The sequence below is a fragment of the Salminus brasiliensis genome, chromosome 1 (genome assembly GCF_030463535.1).
Source record: "Salminus brasiliensis chromosome 1, fSalBra1.hap2, whole genome shotgun sequence".
In the NCBI taxonomy this organism is placed as follows: domain Eukaryota; kingdom Metazoa; phylum Chordata; class Actinopteri; order Characiformes; family Bryconidae; genus Salminus; species Salminus brasiliensis.
The window spans coordinates 51,261,755-51,283,584 of record NC_132878.1 but is presented as its reverse complement, the minus strand read 5'-3'; the positions used below and the strand labels follow the sequence as shown (position 1 = coordinate 51,283,584).

The 21,830-nt window shown below is 45.2% G+C and overlaps 1 protein-coding gene across 4 annotated transcripts in view; it reads right to left on the bottom strand.

Annotated features, from left to right (window-relative positions):
• Nucleotides 1–21,761, bottom strand: part of ralgps2 (Ral GEF with PH domain and SH3 binding motif 2) — a 134,326-nt gene extending 112,565 nt beyond the window's left edge. For 2 of the 4 annotated variants that reach the window (XM_072682021.1, XM_072682042.1), the window contains exon 1: nucleotides 21,540–21,761. The gene's annotated coding sequence lies outside the window, so the exon portion shown is untranslated. Of the gene's footprint in view, nucleotides 1–9,475; nucleotides 9,544–21,539 lie in introns of those variants that run through there. The other 2 variants (XM_072682029.1, XM_072682033.1) reach the window with 2 other exon arrangements.
• Nucleotides 21,762–21,830: the final 69 nt, after the last annotated feature.

Genomic DNA, 21,830 nt, shown 5'->3' with positions numbered 1-21,830 from the left:
GAAGAGCGAGCACGACAACAAAACACCCATGACATCAAAACATAAGTGCCACAATTACAAGTGTCACCGAGTTCGTTGCCATGGCGTCCAGGGCCAAGAGGACCTGCTGCAGACTGTATATTAGCCCTGCCCTTTTTTTTTTACCAGCCGGCTGGTCTGCTACTCTCATCTCTGTGCTGCAGTCGAACGGGAACTGGTTCCATCAAATCAACAAATCGACATCTGTCCGATTCCCAGAGATACGGGTTGCCCAGAGCAAAGCCCGCCAGTCAGTAGGGTCGTGCCATATGGACAACACAGCCAATTACCATTCAGAAAACAATCAGAAACAGCTCCAGCACCTGTTTATCGGCTTCGGTTAGAACACGTTCTGTTGTTCTTCTGCTAAGATCCCTTAGTACGACTGGAGCAGACAGATTAGGCTGAAGAAGTGCTGCAGCAGTCCTTTAAAAGCATGCAGGGCTTAAAGACGAGACATGAAAAGACTGGTATGCATTACCTTGAAAAGAGGTCATTCATCTAAACACCTGCACAATACACATCCAGAAAGATGATATTTTCTGTAGGTCATATTATTATTATTAAGGAATTGGATAACTGCAGTTTACAATCAAGGCCTGGAAACCACGTGGCATAAGGTAGAACCAACAAAAACAAAAATAACAGAAAAATATTGCTAACACAAACAATTTTACAGTGTGAAAACGTGACCGAATAAAATGGGTGCAAACAATTGAGATGTCCAAACTATTTTTGACTGCTTTCAAAACTTTTGTCCCTTTTGTTTACACCTGGTCTCTGCAAGGCGCAACACTATTCGCACACCTTCTGCCTGCTTTGTTTAAATAGCAGCAGTGCTCGTGACTAGATCTACGGTGATGGGCGTGGTGGTCTCAAAACGCCCAACACACACCCATGAAAAATTAAGAGACATTCCGAGCTGTGCAGAGCGGACACGCCCCAAAATCAAGCTGCGCTGTCTGCGATTTACGATTCGCCACAAAAGACACTAAAATTGGGCCCCATATCCGGATATGGGAGGCCAGGTCACATAAAACTGCAAGTGTGAAAACACCAAAGACTCATTTAAACCAGATCCAAGTCCAATCACCTAAACCACTTCAGGAGGTGGCCCAGGTCCAACACATCCAACTCTCCAAGACATTCAACAACCAAAGCCCCTCCAATTACAACCGAAAAACCAGTAATAACTGACACAATGTGCAAATTTGCAATTCCATCCCACACAGCAATCAGATTTCAGTCTGACTAACCGGAGATGCATTTGACTACCAGAGTAAATGCATGTGGCTGAAATCTAAATCAGGATCCAATACACATACTAGTCACATGAAATGACCAGGTGTTTAAAAGCATGGTCTTTGTATTAAAGCGGTGTTGAAACAGACAGAGTGTGTGGAGGACAGCTTCCTACACCATCACAAGACCAGCTGGAAACTGGAGGAAACTGAGGAGGTCTGATACAGTAGAGTTGCACAGCTTAACGTAGGTTTGACAGGCTGAGTAGCAGCAAGAAAGACATTGGTAAGATGGCAAAACAAGAAAAGCAGGCTTGCCTGGGCCATGCAACACACTACTGAGGACTACTACCAGAGGCCTACTGGGGAAAAAAAATGTAGGTGTTTAAAATCTTTTGACTGGTAATGTGTGTAGCTCTTGCAACACAATTGTAGCCTCCTGAGACGTCAGTATTGCAAGGTCAATACTTTACCAGTGGTTAAGCAACAGCCCGGTTGTGCAGCTCAGCGCAGATCAGTCAGTGTATCAGGGCTCCTGAGCTGCGGGAGGTGTGTGAACTTTACACGTAACAACAGATTTTAAACACTGATCAGGACTGAAAATCAAAGCAACGCACCATCAGAAGGTCAATCACACCTACACACACATGTCTACACACCGGAAACCAGAACAATCTCCAAGTGGACGTTCAGTAACACAACACAACACATGCGCAAAGAGCTGTGAAAATTAACAACGCTATCTCAAACTACTCCGCATTACGCCATCCACGTTTTGGAGGAGAGCCCTAGCGTGACAAAGCTAGCTCAGGTCGTGCCAAATCTCAGTGTTGAAACCAAGTATCACATGCGCAGGCCTGTTTGGACAGCGCACCACAGGCTTTACCTCTATACAGAGTTCTAATTCTAAAGATGCAGACGGCTGAAGCGCGGTCGGATATTCCCGTTTATCCCTGGTGTCTTTTAAAGGGCTGGATTTCTCAACTGCAGCTGCCCAACTTGCTGTAGAGGGTCACTGTCAACAGAGAAACTTGAACATGAACTTCGCTACGCTGTCCAGGACCAGGCTTCTGAAGCCAGGAGAACCAACCTAGTTTGATACTGTTCAGCTGACCCAGTTAAATGTAGTCCTTTGCCGTCCTTACTGGGTTACTCCCAAGGAGCCTGTTATAGTAAGCCTACACTTGGGCATAGTAAGGGCAGTTCTCGGACAATGGACAGCCGGTATTATACATTTTCATTACAATGCAAAAAATTAAATAAAATAATAATAATAATAATAATAATAAAATCACCCCCTAATTACATTATTAGAGGGGCAGTGGTGGCTCAGCGGTTAGAGCGCTGGGCTATCAATAACAGGGTTGTGGGTTCGATTCCCGGGCTCGGCAAGCTGCCACCGTTGGGCCCTTGAGCAAAGCCCTTTACCCTCTCTGCTCCCCGGGCGCTGGAGTTGGCTGCCCACCACTCTGGGTGTGCGTGTACTCACTGCTCCTAGTTCATTAGTGTGTGTTCACTACCACAGATGGGTTAAATGCGGAGGACACATTTCGCTGTACAGTGTACAGTGACAAATACATGCACCTTTACCTTTGCCTTTTTGAAAGCAGCCAAAGCAGCTCTGATCTCTCAAGTCTTGGACTCCACAAAACAGCAGATCATCTGTGAAGTCGGACCAGACAAGCTAGCATGCTCTGCCCACACACATCAATAAGGCACTGGGTGCCTATAATCCCCTCGTTCTTTGGAGCTTTACACTGCACTCCAGTACATCTGGAGCACATCCATTGCAGACACAGACAGCATTGAGTTGGTGGCATTGAGATTGCTGTGCTTTGTCGATTGCTCCGCTCCACTCCTTTATTCAAATATCTTGTTAATATTGCTGCCGTTCAGCGGAGGAACCGCAACTCTGGAAACTCTCTTTGTTCCTGCGCTCTTTTGTGTCACAAAATTGACAATCAGGCCTTGTTGACATTCAAGTTACAGCACACTAAGCTTTTCGTCTCTGTTCACATCTCTGTTGAGGGAGAACGCCAGCATGTGAGAGGCCGTGAGCAAGCAAACAAGCGAGCAAACGAGTGAGCAAGCGAGCAAGGGAGTGAATGAATGAATGAGAACAGCCGTTAGCCCTCAGGGGTTCAGGGTCAGACAGAGAGGCATGAGAGACAGCAGGAACACGCGCACTATTATCCGGAACGGTACAGAGTCAGGCTCGATTATCTCATCTCTGCCTGTCCCAGGGGAACACAGCCTCTCCTACACCGCTGATACCGCACTCTCCCATAGTATAAATCATGCCAACTTCACTGGCCTTTAAAGCATTTTACAGTGCTGAAGAGGAGCACTCCCGAGAGGAGGCTGCCAGCTCCAGCAATCTCAGCTGGAGACAGAACGGCTCAAGTACAATAGCGCTCCAGCGGAGACAAGCTGACACAGCCTACTTTCAGAGAAGTGCTTAAGAACACACATTCACATTACGAGGTCGCAGTGGCATCTGAGCTGTGTGAAGGCTAAAACCTGACCATTTAAGATCACGTCTTTATTATTGAGCAAGATTCTTTCTTCTATTTAATATTCAAGCAATAACTGAAAACAGAAACTTGGTTTTGTGCATTTACTGCTGGTGAACAGTTCAAGGCTGAGGGGTTAGTTATAACACGTTTTGCCAAACTGACTTAAACATAATAAATGCAACACAACTCTATGTTGTTAACAATAAAACACACAACAAAAATAAATATAATATAATAATAATTTATAATAAAAAATTATAATACTGACTGTTGAATATTAGCGGATTTCTAATCTGCTCTTCTTCTTAGACCGGTGTACATTAGTTTTAGCCTACTTCCCTCTCCCACTTCAGGGGTCGCAACTCCTCGTTTTCCATGGCAACGAAGGATCCAACAGGTGAACCCTTCACCAGCTAACGTCTCTCAACATTCACTGCGTGCCAACTGCACCTGTCACGGTTGCTAGGTGACCTGAGCAGCATTTTGTGGCGCAACGGCTAGGGCAGTAACAGCAGTGCTGTGACACAAACAGGAAATCCGCCGTAGAGCCGACAGTCTTTAAGTTCGGCCTTCGCGGTCTACGCAGCCTTCGTGTACTGCGGCCTTCTAAGGACGTAGCCCCTGAACTGGGACACAGCAACAGCGTGTGTAACACTGATTATTATCCAGCACCTGCCTGATCTTCTTTCTCTGTATTCTTTGGCTGCCAGTTACCTTAAAAACCTGCAGAGAGCAGAGGTCAGGGAGGACAGTTATACTGTAATATATGATATTAAACACTAAAACTTTTTAATAATGAGACCAACAACCAACATCCATCTGCCTGGAGTGTCACAGGTCATCTTATCTAAACTAAATGATTTATGTAAACATGCTCCTAAAAAGACTGTATTCATTAGGAGGATTACCTAAATATTAATTTACAAATATTAGATGGGTAATAGGTCATATTTAGCATTTAAGGTACCTGGATTGGAATATCTCTACCACATGACCACGGTTTTACTTGCCTATTTATTTTTACAAATATGCGTTGGTCCAATCACCGGGAGATCACCAGTTTGATCCCTGGTGATGCCACAGCCCTCCATAATCAGAGGTCCCAGAGAGCATCAATGGCCTCGTTCTCGCTGGATGCGTAGGATGACCCTCCTCGATGCCAGCCAGTGTGGGCATCTGAACTGCAGTTAGCGTTCTCCTCAAAGCAGATTCAGCTGTCCAATGACGTTGTTATGTTGACACTAACATTATCACCAGTTTAAATAAAAATAAAGAAAGAAAGAAATAAATGTGAATGAAGCACACGCTAGCTTCACCTTTCCAACTGGTAGCATCATATGAACAGGGTGACTAGCTGTGAATTGGAACGGACTAAAATTGACTACAAGTGGACTGAGGAAATTTTCTTCAACAGGTTGCGCAGGAGCAAGCCTTCGGTCATCGCATTTTGTCTCCTCGCTCTTTTCCCACTATCCGCAGTGTGGAATCTCAGATATGGGTTATCAAGGGTGACGGCTGGTTTGGGACCGTAGCGTTTTCTTCCTGCACTTCCAGCCCCTCCCCGTCCCTCCTTCCCCTCTACAGTTCTCTGCAGCTCCAAAATAAACAAACTCCCCGGGTGGCGCCCCCAATTCTCGCTGTGTGTTTATGTGCATGCATGTGTCTCTCCCTTGCTCTCTCACTAGGTTCGGCAGTGCCCAGGAGGGCTGATAAAACGCCCAATTACATCCATACACAACAGCAGGTGCCAAAACAAGACCCAACAGGGCTGAGCAGCTCAACTGGGAATGGACTGGAGACCTACATTTGTACAATGGCTCTGAATGGGACTTAATCAAGACTTAATGAGCCTGTACCAGCAATGAAAAACCAAACTACTTAAAATGAAAAGCTGAAAGGCAAAGGAGCGAACAGGGAAGCGTTTAAAACAGCCATGTACAACACTGATTTTCCTGTGCCCCAGCTCCATTCAGGAGCCAATTTGCAATAAGCATGCTAGCTGACGCCGTCGCCTCAAACAAAGGAATTCAACAGCAAGCATGGGTATCACAGATAAAATACCCACTACAGTACAAGGCACCACACTTAATTTTAATATAAAACTATACATACCTTGATGTCAGGAACAGTTAGGTTCACACAGTGTGTGTGACACTCAGGGATGCTTGATAGCGTACCTGACCCAGGTCTCTTAATGCTGAGTATCAGCCGATACCTATCTGATCTTTGGTTTGTATGAATAATCCAGTCACACAGTAGAATCCCTTCATTTTTAAAATGACTGTTTTATAGTGTTTAATTTCTTATAATCCAGTCTAAATCTCCTCCCTGACCAATCAGCAGTCTAACCACTGTGTGTGTGTGTAGTGGTGCACTCTCTGGACTGATGTCTGTTGCTTTTGGTATATGACTGGGATTAAAATAGCAGATAAAATGCCTAGATCGGATCGGGACATCCCTAATGATAATACTCAGTCTCCTGAATAACTTTGTCTACAGTCTCTCTCTCTCTCCCCCTTATTAGTTTATTTAGAGGCCCTGTGTTTATATGCAGCTAACATTAGCATTAACAAAGTTTTGGGTCTTTAGAGTTGAGCCACTCTTTCAGTGATCGACGTAGCCAGAGCAGGTGTGCTACTGGTCACGGACATGAAAACAAAGGTCAGAGTTCAGAGTTCCCCAAAGTTAAGTTTCATACACACTGCAAATCTTACGGATATGACCATTTTCCTCATCATTCCTAAATGTGCAGACAGAAGCCTAGTGTGACCGCAGCTTTTATCTGGGGCTAAAATAGGTGCGGACTACTCTTCTAAAAACTGACACACGGTACATGCTCAAGCACTCTTTACTTTTAAGTATCAAAAACTGCATTAAGTGCGCCACTAAACTAGGAGTTCTGTAAAACGTCAACAAGTGATGGTGGTCAAGCTGTCGTGGTGACTCACTAAGGAGCTAATGCTACTAGCAATAAACAACTCCGTTAGAGTAGCACTGCAATAAAAGCGCAAGATGGTGCAAATGGCAGTTAAGTTGTTAGGTCCGTCTCTTAAAGCCAGTAAAACAAAGCTGCCACGTTTCTGCACACTTCCACAAACCTAAACATTACAGCCTACAACGTTAGTTGTAAAAAACGCAACCTCTGACTGACCCAAATCTGTTTGCTGTTTCAGAGGTCATGTGGCAATGCTTGTGTGTGTTGTGTGTGAAAGAGAGAGTGAGGGATACAAGTCCAAAGCAGAACTGAAAGGCCTCAAATAAAACTTCTTTGAATATAAGAAAAAGAAAAAAAAACAGAAACTAAAAATGCAAACTATAAACACTACAGATCATCTTCCCCCACTGAGACTCATGCAACCCAGCACAACAGTCTCATCAACAGCTACCGCCATCATTCGCTCACTCTCTGGACCTCAGCCTTTTACTCAGGCCGTTTCAGAACAATGTTCCATTATGAGTCTAGTGAGTGTAGTGTGTGTGTGTGTGTGTGTGGAGGAGCAACAGCTGCGGCTGAACAAACAGCTGTATCACTTCACAGACCCCCTGACCATCCCCGGCGCTCACTCCCTCCATCGCTCTCTTTCTCTTACTCCCAAATACGGCTCCAAGCAGTGCTGGGTGACGTTTCGACTATACCATTAATAACACAGCACAGCAGTAACGCTTTAGTCTCTGCAGTACGGACAGAAAATATAAGGGTGTACTGAACTCAACAGCAAAAAGCCTAACCCTCACCTCACTAACTAGAACCTTAACCATACTAAACCTATCCCTCACTTGACCAAATAACTAATCCTGCCAACTATAACTCAAATATTAACCCTAACCATACTACTAAACCTCATCTTACTAACCCAAACCCTCACCCTGCTAATCCTAAACCTAACCATATTAGCCCTAACCATACTAAACCTAACCCTCATTATAATAAATAAATAAGCAACCATGCTAACCATAATCCTACCTTTACTAAAAGTAACCCTCAACCTACTAATCGTAAACTTAACCATACTAACCCTACTAAATAACACAAACCATACTAACCCTAACCCTATCCATACTAAACCTAAACCTCACCCTACTAAAGAACTTCAATCATACCTACCATAAACCTACTAATCAGAACCCTACTCATACTAAACCTAACCCTCACCCTACTAACCCTCACCCTACTAAATAACACCAACCATACCCCTATCCACACTTAACCCAGCCCTCACCTTATTAACCCTAGCCCTACCCACACTAAACCCAAACCTCATCCTACAAATCAGAACCCTAACCACATTAACCCTCATCCCGCTAAATAACTCCAACCATGCTATCCAGAACTCTACTAACCATAACCCTGAACATCACTCTACTAAATAACAACCAAACTCACCACTACCCAAACTCTCCTTAACCTAATCCTTCATTCACATACTGCATCCCTTCTGTGAAATCGGCGCTGCAAAGGCCAGTACTGCACTAGTGATTTACCAACAGCCCTGTTGTGCAGCTCTATCAGTCAGTGCATCAGCACACAGCCACAGATTTCACACACTGATCAGAACTGAAAAATCAAAGCACTGCCACATGTCAGTCCCGTTCAGAATAATAAAGGCCAATATTGTAAAAACGATTAGCAAATGACATGCTGCACAGCCCTGGCGTCAAACAGAAGCTCTGACATTTATCAGAAGAGTACTTTACATGATTGCCAGTGACGAGAGGTAGATATGCTCATTGTCTTTGCTCTATTAGCCTTTTGCAGGAATAGATCATAAAAGGAAGCAATACCGACTGATCATTTCTACATTTACGGCAGTTCAAGTGATATTTAATCACTCCCACAGCTCCCATGCATGGATAACTCTGTGCAAAAGACTGCATTATTGAGAGAAAGCTCATCAGTCTGACTGGCTTCAGTCCGGTCCCATCAGTAACACACGAACTGAAAATTCCTGTTAACTATTTCTGTCATTGGGCCAGTGCATACCTAGCATACCCACCCTTTTCCCCCAGGTCCATATCCGGTACGTAAAGCGTGCACACGTACAGTCAGTCAGCACAGGGTCGGCATTAGCATGAAGCAACAAAAGAGCAATAAATAAAGGCCTTCTGTCTTTGTGCTGCGTGACAAGCTGAGACAGGATGTCGTACAGCCTATGAACATTCATTCCAACACATTAAAAATAAATAAGACATTGTTCTGCCGGGGCGTTTGTCTCCACGGCCTGCCCGACATCTCCTCACAGCTCACAAAGACCAGTACAGAAACTTCCAGAATCCCTCAGAAGAGCAGATAGCAGGAAGGTTATAGGTGTTGATCAGCCCACCCCAGCCCACCCCAGCCCACCCCCACACAGCTTGTGTTTCTGTGTGTATGAGTGTGCGTGTGTGTGTCTATATGCTGAGAGGGTGGGTGTTTGGGTGGATGCCCAAGGCACAGAGTGACATGTTCAGACAAGAGGACCCCACAGGCAGGGGCTGTGTTGGGGGGGGTGGGGGTACACTTCCTACACTGAGAATCTCAGTCCAAAAAGGACAAGGAGGAAGGTACAAAAGGGAGACAGACGGACAGACACATACCACAGACCAAAAAAAAAAAAAAAAGACAGACACAGAGCTAGAGAGAGCAAGAGAGAGCAAGAGAGTGAGAGAGAGATTTCCGACCTGAAGTCTCACTGAGTGTAATCCTAAAAGTGTGACACATGCCTGCTGCTGTCTGTTCTCCACGCAGATGTTTGAAGGGCTCAAACAGGCAAAGCCAGTATGTCTGACCACCTGTGACTGGACATCCCCAGAGCTCTGGATAAGACGTCCAGAAATACCCCCGCTAAGTTGTGGTGATCAGTAGTGGCAGAAGGACATGGTCATTCCCAGTCATACCTTTGCGGTCAGTAAGACCTCTGAGGTCTCTTCATGGTATGAGTGACCTATTGAAAGAAAAAGGAAATCATGCTTTAACAAGATGAGAGATTTTCACTGAAAGCCAAACGCAGGCGACTGGAATGCACTCTGTGAAATCTGAGTTGCTGAAAGGCTGGAACGGGCCATGCCAGGGAAGTGCGAGGCCAGCACTTAACTTGAGCTGTCTCGGTGGCTTTAAGTACAGAGTGCTGACAGATTCGCTCATAAAGTGTCCTGAGAGACCCCAGCTCAACTACAATACACTCAGACACTCTGAGATCTTATCAGACGGAGGAAAACAGGGAAGAAGATGAGTGGGTTTTCAAGCAAAGGGCCACGAGGGGGGGGGGTCATTCAAAAAGATGTCAAAATTCTTCTCTGAAAATACAGCTTTTCTCTGACAACTGTACACGTGTGTGTTCATGTGTGTACTGTATGAGTAATAGACAACTCACACATTTTAACTGGATAGCTGGCTGGGGCTTTCTGATTCAGCTATCTTCCTCAGAAATTCAAAAATAAGAAAACTCCAGTAGCAGGCTTAGAAAATGTCCCGAGACTAAAATCCAGGAGTAATTGCCACTGAATTATGTTAACCAACTATGCAAATTCAAACCATGCCCAAAAAACTCATTTGAAAGCTCACAGAATTAAAGCCAACTACAAGCACTGTGCATTGTTTATGCTAGACCGGATCCATAATAGAGCCCAGGGCTTGGACCCCGATGATTGCCACTTGAGACGTAACTTGAAGACAGACACTTGGCCTTCATATGGTGCTTTTCCACTGCATGGTCCCTACACGACTCAACTAACTCTACTCGCTTTCTGTAAAACGTTGCTGGTGACATTGCAAAACAGCATCACTACGGTTTATATACGTTATTTCAACAGGCTTCCAGATGTAAAATTGTTATTAGGTTTAAACCAATCCCAATAAGAAGGGTTAGCTCGGCGCTATTTTCTTTTCTTTTCTTTTTTAAGATACTTTTAGCTTACAATAGGCATGCAAGTACCATATAGTCCCTTTTATGTCTCAGGTTTTAGATATGCTTCATTTAAAACTGTTACAACTATAAGATCCTTGAAGAGCTTTTGGAGATTCTTCGATCTGAAAATGTGGAGGAACCTCTTAAGGTGCTTTGAAGAACCTTCAAGAAAAGTTGTGTTTTTGTTTAGAAGAAAAAGGTTCCTTGAAGGTTCTTCAAAGCACCTTAAGAAGTCCTCTACAGTTTCAAACTGAAGAACCGCCAAATGTTCCTCAAGGATCTTATACTTGAGGTGTACATGTCCAGCCAGACAGTGAGAGCAGAATATATCCTGTATCTTGAAAATATACTGCGTTAAAAACGTTTGTTAGGAGTCTGTTAAGAACAAATAGTGACGTTCAACAGGCAGCTTCACAATTCGACACAGCACCCTTAACAGCATGTCCATAGTAGCAGAGCAATAGCACTAGATAATGTAGCCAGACTGTAGGCACCAAGCCTGCAGCAGCTATATGCTTCTATTTAACTTCAAGACTAAGCCAAGCTTTGTTGTCTGTAGTGACCATTAAAATAGCTAGCCAATTAAAAAGCTTAGAGAGTACCTGGTTTCAGCTACTACAGTAGTGCTGTTCACAGAAATTAAATAATAGCAGTCCAGAGAAATCAACATGTCCATCAACCTCAGACGAAAGCTAAACAGCGGATATTTACAATCTAAGATATAAAATCAGACAAAATCCACAAATGTTGAGGTCTATATTCCAGATCCTATCCTAGCCCCAGCTCAGGTGTGATATTCTGCTCCTTTTAAGCACTAAAGTTCTTGATACAGTATTGAGACAGAGACAGAGAGAAAAAGGAGACCTATCAGGAGCAGAAGAATGGAGGACGAAGACAGAAAAGTGACAGAGGGGGTAAATGGGAGAAGGTGTGAGACAATGGAAGAGAGATTTTATTTATTTATTTTTTTTTTTTACATGCATATAAAAGACAGGGCAACGCAAGGACAGCCCAAGTTCACTGCCTCCGTATGGCGAGCTGCAGCAGAATGGAGCGAGACCCAGGGGAGAGAAGTGTGACTTACCCACTAGCTAACACACTTTGGGTGAGGGAGGGAGGGAGGGGGAGAGGAAAAGTGCAAGATCTAGAGCACAACAAAGAATACAGAGCGCTAAACCGGATGAAAATGTAGCCCTCACCAATAATAAAGCACCACAAGCTAGTGTCTTCATGCCCGAGTGGTCTACTGTAAGGCCTTGCTTACAAGGACATTTTTCAGAACCTAACCACAGATTTGAATGAAAACTAGGTGTGTGGCACTGTGAGAAAACGGCACTCCTTTGAATGGGTTTCTTTTGACATCAAGTACTCATCAGGTAGGATAGGAGACAGCCTGGAGTAACTGTAAAAGTTAAACAGCTCATTAGTGTTGTATTCTCAATTTTGCAAGACAGGAGAAAAAGGGGGCCATAAACTCTTTGGTCGATATCAACAGGGCCTATATTAACATGCATACTAAATAGGTGATGGTCCCAGACACATTTCAGAGAACAGCAATATATCAACACACAGAGGGATACATTTACAATATGTTAAAAGCAGTTCAAAAAACAGATTTTCTGACTCCTCCCAGCATCAGCTTGAGAGGTAAACATCTAGTCAACATCAACTAGAGTACATAACATCTATCTACGATCTGGTAGAGTAGACAGCATCTATCTATGATAAACTGAAGTACTTAACATCTATCAAACATCAGCTAGAGGAGACATCTATCCAACATCAACTGAATTAGTTAACATTATCAACATTCCACAGCCCTGTTAAATCAAGCATATCACCATTTAGCCTGTGTATCTGATCTGGCTTCCAGTGATGCAACCTTATGAATATGCAAAGTGATTTTAGTATTCAAATACTGGCACCTCAAATGGCCAACCGAGTCCTCAAGCACTCATGCGTGTCTCTACTTCAGGTCACGTCCACATTGAGCATCCTGAAGGAGAAATGAATCGGTCAGTGTATTACAGCTCAACTCTGCTCATATGCAGCGGACAGTTGTCACATCTCTGACACAGTCAGCATCTCAGATCACACTGCTAACCTCTCTGAGAAAACACTAATGTTCATGTGAATCGGAGTGACTGATTTTAGACCAGCACTGTTCTTCCTGTAATACAGAAGCACATAATAAATGAGCACCTGTCCCATATGTTCAATTCCGAAAGGTATATTTATTTTATCAACATTTAGGAACGCTTGGGTGCGAGTAGTTTTCCCTAGCCACATCTAAGCTGCCAGCCAAAACTAATCTCTTTGAGCAGCACAGACTATGATACTGCAAAAGGCTCCACACCAATTTGGAGCACGCGGTGTACGTCAAACCCAGGCGTTCTCAGTTGGAGGAGTTTAACACAGCCAGTGAGCACCAACAAAACACACGGAGGGGGTGAAACTACAGGGTAGAACCTGCATTGTTCAAGCGGCAAGCAAACTTCAGAAGTATGTGCCAAAAACACACCCACCCGCAAGCAGCTGTGAGAGCGTGTGTTTTGAGGGTGAGCCCTTGTCAAGAGAAAGGAAAAGAACATTCTCAAACTCTCAACTGTGCCCCGACTGTCATACAACTTCCTCCCAAAACAGACAGAGAGAGAGCGAGCGAGCGCAATATTGTTTTGTTGTGTGGTTCTGCTCGAACACTCCCACTTCAACTCAGGAAGGGTGTTGGGCCCAGTTTCCTTAAAGCAACTTAAATGTTAAGATCATCTTAGCTGAGAGTGAGAGGGAAAGCGAGAGGCGAGATGCCCTGCTTAGCTGGATCAGGCATGTTGGGGGCAGAGAAAACTACACAAATGTGCAGTTACAGAGCAAATCTAATTTGTATTGCAAATATTGCAATAAGTGCCAAACAGCTATGGTCAGAAAACATGGTTAGAGCATCTCAAAAACGGCAGGGTTTATGAGGTCTTTCAGGTGGCAGTGTTGGCGAGTACCTAATGAACGTCTACAATGCGCACTCAAGCACCTGAATTGCATCTCAGAGCAGTGGAAGGGGGTCATCTGGCCAGTGAGTCTTTGCAGTGGTCCGTTTTTGCAAGACCCATTGGTACAGACAGCCATGATATGGACAGTCAAGTCCACCGGGAATCTTGTATGTTGTTAGCAAACTAGCTGATTGGCGTCTGACTATGGCGAGTGCAAATGACTTGTAGGAGCAAGAGCAGCTGTCTGCCTCCTTCAAATCAGCTGTGTGGATGAGGATGGTGTGTCAGTGCTGATCAACAGATGCAAGTGTGTGTGTGTGTGTGTGTGTGTGTGTGTGTGTGTGTGTGGAATCACATCCAACTTAGTGAAAACAAATATTCAAATGCGGTTCATATTATCCACCCTGGCTGATCTTGCCGTCCACTGCCATGCGGGAAGGCCTCACTCTTAGGCTCCTTAGTGCCATGGCAACCAGTGTTTGACAGACAGCACTGCTACTGATTCTGCATTTTTACTTCTGCTTTCAGGTCATTTCTCCCCCTCCATCGGACTGAAAACTAGTCTGTGCCTGCTAGCAATCCGACTCACCTATAGCTGAGCTCTTGTTTGAAGAGGCCGGTCAAACTAGCTAGAGACCTTTCACTCAGTTGACCTGTACAGCCAGACCCTAGCAATCACCACTGCTACTTTACACACTTATCACCAGCTGGCCTGCAAACACCTACTTCAGGCTGCCACAGAAACACACACACACACACACACACACACACAAAAACATAAGACCTATGAGAAACTGTTCCCACACACCACATGCGAAACATCCGAAATTAGCCTGTCCACAACGTGACGGGTGACTTTCTTGCTTTTGGATGCGACTCTTAAGGCACGTTTAAAACCACAATGTGTTGTTAACATGTCCCCAAGTGTCCCACGGGTGCAGTCAGCACCTCCATCCATATGTCATAATTAGTGCTTCCGCCTGCCTAGTAAAAGCACAGTGTTTCATTAAGCCTTACAAGGCAGTGAAGTCACACTTGATAACTAGCGGCTGGTTACAACTAAGCATTATAAAGGTATTAGTACGCAAGACTGTTCATTTGGAAACATACACATAAGTCAGGGGTGGATGAACAGCAGAGCATCTCTAAATCGCAAGTGAATAAACACAATCGAGCTGCTCACGGTTTCCCACTATCCTCTTCTACAGCTCAAGGCAGACCAAAAAGGGGGTCAAGGTGAGAGCTGCCACCCCTCACTGCCGCTGCGCTATGGTCTGTGCACATGTGTGTGCGCAGTTCTAGGCTGACGCTTCAAGGAGAATCTGCCCCTCATCATACCACTCTTCATCGCCTTGCACTTCCCCTATGGCCAAGCGGCTGGGGCTCGCAGGCCATCAGGCTAAAAGGGGAGGTGAGAGCTCACTGGCCTGACAGCGCTGGCACATCAAACATGTCAACTGCAGCAGTATAGAGACCCAATAGGGAAAAGGCTGTCTAAAAGCAGAAGTCATCTTCTAGAACCCCACGAAGGTCCACGTCTACATGAATGCGAATGAAACATGGTAGGAATATTATGTAATACTTAGAGAAATGTTAAAACTGAAAAAATGCACTAGTAGCACCAGAATATTAAAACCTCTCAGTGATTCATTACATCCCATTAAAACGACTTTGTCTGCTTTTCTTTGTAATGAAGCATGCAGTTGGTCAATGTTCATTAAGTACTGATATCACCAGGACCCTATAACCATATAGTATCTTCACTGCCCACCTCTACAAGTCCAAACACTCCAAGAATTCTGTCTCTTAAATGGCATGGTGTGACCAATCAGGTTTAAAATGACTCGGGATATGAACCGACAAGGTAATAAAAGGTACATGTTAATTTCAAGTCAACAGATGATCAGGATGGACAATATTTCAAACTGATATTTGACCCCAGATGCAGCTGATCAACAAAAACATCCCATTTCTTAAAATTAGTTTCTTTAGTTTACAAGCGGAGATGCTAGGACAACGTTGCTAACAAACACTGGACTTAGGACCTCCATAAAAACATGCCCAAAATGACCTCAGCTTGCTGAAAACGCATCCAGAGATTCATTTCCATGTGCTTTAGAACACAGGATCACTTAAGCCACATGCCTTGATCGACTGCATCCGGGGTGAGTGCTCAATCATGCTAAATTCATTTTTCATTTTATTTTCATTTCATCCACCAAACTGTTCCCTTAAGGCTAAAGGTATAAGATCCTTGATAATCTATATAGAGGTTCTTTAGTTAGAAACTGAAGAAACCTTTTAGGGTGTTTTGAGGAACCTTCAAGGTTTTTAGAAGAAAAAGGTTCCATGAAGGGTTCTCAAAGAACCCTAGTTTCACACTGAAGAACCTCCTAAAGCTCCTCAAGAATTTTATACTTTTAACTGTGTCCTTTTTTAGTCAGACAAACATAACTTGGCTGATAAACACATGGACTACTCATTTAAAGGACCATTATGCATCAACGTTATCTTAAAACAGGAGCATCAAAATCATTGTAATGCTCCAGTAACTGTGATAGGGGAGAACGGAGTCATTGCTACTCTGGTAACTTTGGTGGAGCTGCACAACAGAACTGCAAAACCTGAGCCACACTCGTGTAAAAATACTACTCTACTCTGTCAGCAGATATGTAGCTATGGGTACACTACCATATCAAGCATGGTGCATCAACACTGGCCTCACATGAACATCGTCATAAAGGTCCTCAATCTGGCTGCTCCTGTAAGCGTAAGCAAAGTAAACATGCCATCCGTGCGAATGAAACCAGCTACAGGCGCTCCTCAGGGCTAAGCCCACTATATTACACAGCAGTAGTATAGTGTGCAAAGAAAGGCTGCTGATGGCTGAAAATAGCAAACATTTGCTTGTAACTGAAACTGTGCCTAATCGTTTCAGGAATGCTAAATACTATCTGTGCCAACTGTAAGAGTCACAGCCTTCGTGTGACACTATGGAGGTGAAGAAAGAGAGCCTGTGTTTACTGTGACTCTGTGCTGGAGCAGAGCAGCTGTAGCTAAGGCCTTTCAGGGACCGTCTTAGCTGCAGATTCCCCCTGGAAAACTGCCTAAGAACGAATGACCCAAAACACACACTCACAAACACACACAGGACACATGGATACAATGACCCAAGCCCCTGGCCTAGCTGCTCAGCGCACACCAACAGATGTTGGGACATACAGCATGAAATGAACTGAATTTGCTGCTTTATGCATCTTGTGTTTCAGAAAGTCCCTTTTGTCATCTGAGCGGAGAGATAAACCAGAGCAGGGTGCATGAACCTAAACACACTCACACACACACACGCACAAAGGGCGGTTCTGGTGGAGTAGGAGAGTCCTGTTTCTTAGAGATGTAATCTGTGAATAATCACATTTCACTGTGGAGCACAAAGGGGACCAAGCCATATGGGCTGGGCTGGGCTGGGCCTCCCCCCCCACCACCAAAAACACACACACACGGTACAAAGCAAAGTAGTTCAAAGCTGTAAAATTACAGATTACATCTGTCTAATATTAGCTTCTCACTGCCAGCCATCACTGCTAGCCTTGGCATGCAAGACAAGCTGAGAACACACACACACACACACACACACACACACACACACACACACACACACACACACACACACCTCACCCAAACAATTCCCTACTCATCCTTACAGTGTCATTTGCTCAGGAGGTAGTTATCCCAGGCGACAATGGCAGGAAGACAGGTCTGGAAGAGGTGGATGAGGTTAAGATACACTAATCTAATCCACTAACAACAGAGAATACACATGCCTGATACATTGGATACTTTATCATTCTAATTCTATTATTTTTTTAATGATCGGATAAACAGTTAGATCAAGGGTGTTTTATAGATACCACAGCGCATTCCTGTGAATTATCAAAGGGTCCCATCTTATGGTCAGTGTCATGCAAAAGCCTCGTGCTTACTTTTGTCAGTTTTCACTTTGTGTCCAAATTTCATGATGAATGGACCAACAGAAATGCTCCAAAATGCCTTGGAATAAAATCTGTTTACATTGACCTCCAATGAAAGTTGCCCCCCCCCCTTCCCTGTTCCAGTGAAGTTGCCACATTGGGGATACAAGGTTTTTACGTGACCGCGATGATATGACACAGCTTAAACACACCTTTCAGCAACACTTAGCATCAGTATGTCAGTGTGCTCACGAGTCAAGTTCAAACTGCCGTGATTCATTAAAGCACTTGTTTGCGGATAGGGCTGGTCATCGCTAGTGTGCTTTGGAGACCGTGTCCATGCTGTTAAACTGAATGCATTAACTAACCACGCTCAGAAGGAGGCCAAAAAGACAGAACACAATAACACTATTTCAATGAATATGTGATTAGCTCTGTTACAGAGGACCATAGCGAGGGTCTGTGTACAACCCCATTCGATCAGTGGCCAATATCATCATGACTTATTAGGGATTAAAGCAATATGACTGTTGGCTTATAAACACTTTTTTGACCAGATTAGACACTGTAAGAACTCTGTACAGTGCTGGTGTTTAAAGGAGAACACGCATTCGTATAAATCAGCGAACACTGCCAACGAAAAAGTCACAGACAAGATCTTGTGACTGTCTCCACTATTTGATTAATCCCTGTTAATGTAGCAGGGCATAAACAGTGCATTAGGGATTGAAGTGATGAATGTGTCACTAAGAGCATGAACTCTGAAAGCTGCACCAAGGAGCCAAAACATTAAGACCCCGTGCATTATAGGCTAACAGTCATCTACAAGACCTACAAAAGGTGCCCTGTGGTGTCTGGAACTAAGAGGTAAGCAGGCAAACAGTGCTTAGATATTTTGCCATTCAAGTGATGTAAAAGAAAACACTGAACACGACTGAACACGGCAGGACTGAATTGGTTGAATGGTTTGCAGCTCTGACGATAACAATCAGTAAAAATGTCTGAGACTTGAGCCACAGTAGCCCTTCTATCAGTTCCGCCCAGATGGGATAGCCTCCACTGCCCTCACACTTTAACAAGCCTTGGGCACACAACACCCGATCATCGGTTTTGGATTTATCTCTATCTCCTAACTACTATCAGTAGTTATCTAGCACAACTGACTGACAACGCCCTACAAGCCTTGCAGTTTTGAAGATGGTCCAACCCAGTTGTCTGGACATAATGGCTAAATTTGGCCCTGGTTAAAGTCTATTAGGTCCTCACACAGGACCACTATTTCTGCATCCAACATGTCCGCTACGAGAACCGACTGTTCTTTTAACATCTACTAGGTTGGATTGCATTGGATTTTTTAAACATCCAGCCACCTTAACCTGCTTTCAAACTACTACAAGCCTGTGAATACCAGATTGGGGCTTCACATTTCATCTTCACACACCTGCACCACTTACCTAAGCAACATTTGTTTCCTGCCGCAATACAGGGAAAAAAGTACTGATACAGACTACAACACCCATGGCTCATCTGCTGCGCAACTGTGCAACTCCTGCAGCTTCGGTTAAAACATGTAAACGGCCTTTAGGTCATGAGCATGGAGTCCAACGCAGTGGCCAATACCAGCACCAAGCCCTGATGAAAAGACATAAAGGGCGTCTGTATTTGCTCAGACAGGGTCAGAGGGGCAACCAATATCTCAGCAACGCACATATTAGCAGACACTAACTTAACTATGTGTGCTGCATGGCTGGAGTCAAACAAGGCAGCACACCATTATGGACCCAATATCCTGCCTAACAGCTGCTACCATATTTTTGCATTGGGAGAGGGAAAGAGACACAAACGTTTCCTACTACACAAAAGCATCCCTCCTCCTCCACCAAACTTTACAGTGAGACCCAAGGCAGTCAGGCAGAGGTAACGTTCTCCTGGCATTCTCAGTCCCCAATCCCCCCAACCCCCACCCCACACCCTGCGCCCATCCCACACCTGGCATTGTGCTTGGTGATGCAGCTGCTCAGCCACAGAAACACATGGCATTGAGCACCCAGCACCCAGTTTTTGTGCTGATGTTAATGCCAGAGGTGGTTCAGTGTTGAAGACTTTTCTGCATTATGCTTCTCAGCACTCTGCGACCCCGCTCTGCAACTTTATGTGGCCGGACACTTCGTAACTGAGATCCTGTGATTCCTCAATGCTCCACTTATCCGTAAGATCCACCATCAGATGTGAGTGTAATATCTAGGAGGGAAGAAATTTCACCAACTGACGTTGTTGCAGCGGTGGCTCCTGTTACAGCACAACCCACTCTTTCACTAATGTGCGTAAAGGCAGACCGTACGGCTAGGTGCTTGACTTTATACACGTGTTCCAAAGGGACTGAAGGAAACACCTGAGTTCAATGATTAAGAGGGGTGTCCCAATACTTTTATCCATATGGTGTAGATGCAGGGCCAGACCTTGCACTACAAGAGCAGCATATTACCTCCCCTCAATTTTTATCAATCTGTTGGCTAAGCAACATTGAAACCACTGTAAAATACCCAAAAACTAGCTCTGTTGGGCTTACAGAGCACTGGAACTGGGTTTCTCCAGAGTGATGGAGCTTCATCCACCGCCTCTGGGACGAGTTGGAGTGTGTGTGTGTGTGTGAACCAGAGTTACTTATTATTTGCAGCATCGTGGAGTAAAACCATCCCAGGAGAGTACTGTATTAACTCCCTGCTAAAACAGTAGCTAGATTTTCAGAAGAAACGCTGGATTAGCAGGTGTCCACAAACTTACTGTCCAGCACTAGATACGAATCAATGGTGAAATAGCGGCTCTCACTGAACGAGATGAGCACGAGGGGACAGATCGCATGCTTCCCGGGCCTGTCAGTCACTGGTATTGATCTGCTGCCTGGAGGACTTTAATACCCGGTACCAGCAGGCTCGATTTAAACCCATTGACGCCGGCTCTGGCACCGCACGACGATACAGCTAGCTAAATGCCAGCTCATCATGTCGTGAAAAATTGATCACTCCGGGTTGCTGTGTGCCTGCGCTGATCTGCTGAAGAGGGCGTGATCGGCCTCTCCTTTCACGGTGGATGAGGAGACTGTAGCCCCCGCTACAGTAACGCTCTCTCCACTATCTGTTCAGCCAACCAGTCCTCGCTCAAGTGGGGGGGGGGGGCTCTAATTTGAGGGGTTTGAGGGGTCTGCGCTTTGACACGAGTTGTAAGACTACAGCCGTTAACTCTCCCTGCTGTGGTGAGGGAACCCCAGCGACACACCCCGAGTCTGGGCAGGGACGCTGTGAACACACACACACACACACATCTCCCCTGATCACTGAACACCAACCAGCAGCAAGTAAAGAGGAGAGGTGCGACATTAGGCTGCGATTGAGCCCAAGCATGTATCTACTAGCACTAGCTAGCTCTGGGATTAGAGACGCTAGCACACAGCATGTAAACATAACGGACTACCGTTAGCTAGCAGCGCGCGCACACACACACACACACACACACACACACACACACACACTAACGAGATTAACCATGCAACAACATGCCTGACCAAAGTCTACGCGCTCAGCTAGCTAGCTAGCCTGCCAGCTACAAACACAGCACGCGTTAGCTACCTTAAAGCAAACACCACCAGCATCATAGCCAGCTACCCATCCCAACGGAAACCTGCTCAGAGCGACCCTCACACAGCTAGCTAGCACGCTAACCGCTAGTTCTAGCTAGCTAGCTGTCTTCATGAGCTGAACGAGTCCAGCTCACAGGGCGGGATAATCTCAGAGGCTCTGCGAGGCTAGCCCGGCTCGCAGGATTTAAAAATGAGCTACCTCCGAAAGCGGGTCGTTAGCTCGGTTAGCTGTTAGCGAGACTCCCGCTACCACACAGCTGCTGAAGACCAGCGAACACAAAAACTGACCTGCCTGCGCACTGTGCTCCGTGGCCTCCTGTGAACTGTTGACAGTTCCGCTCGATTTTGTAGCTTTAATCGCTTCAACGGTAACTCCTCTGCCCCCGCAAGACAAGTGTTTCCAAGCGTGTCGATGCGTGTGTGTGTGTGTGTGTGTGGGTCTGACCGGCGGGATGGAGAGGGGCGGAGCTCCGGCGGCAACCTGCGGTCGGCGCTACTGCAGCCTTATCGGAGGTGGTATCAGGCGGTTGGCCGCCTGTGCGTGGAGGGGCACCGGCTACTCCACAACACTCCCAACGG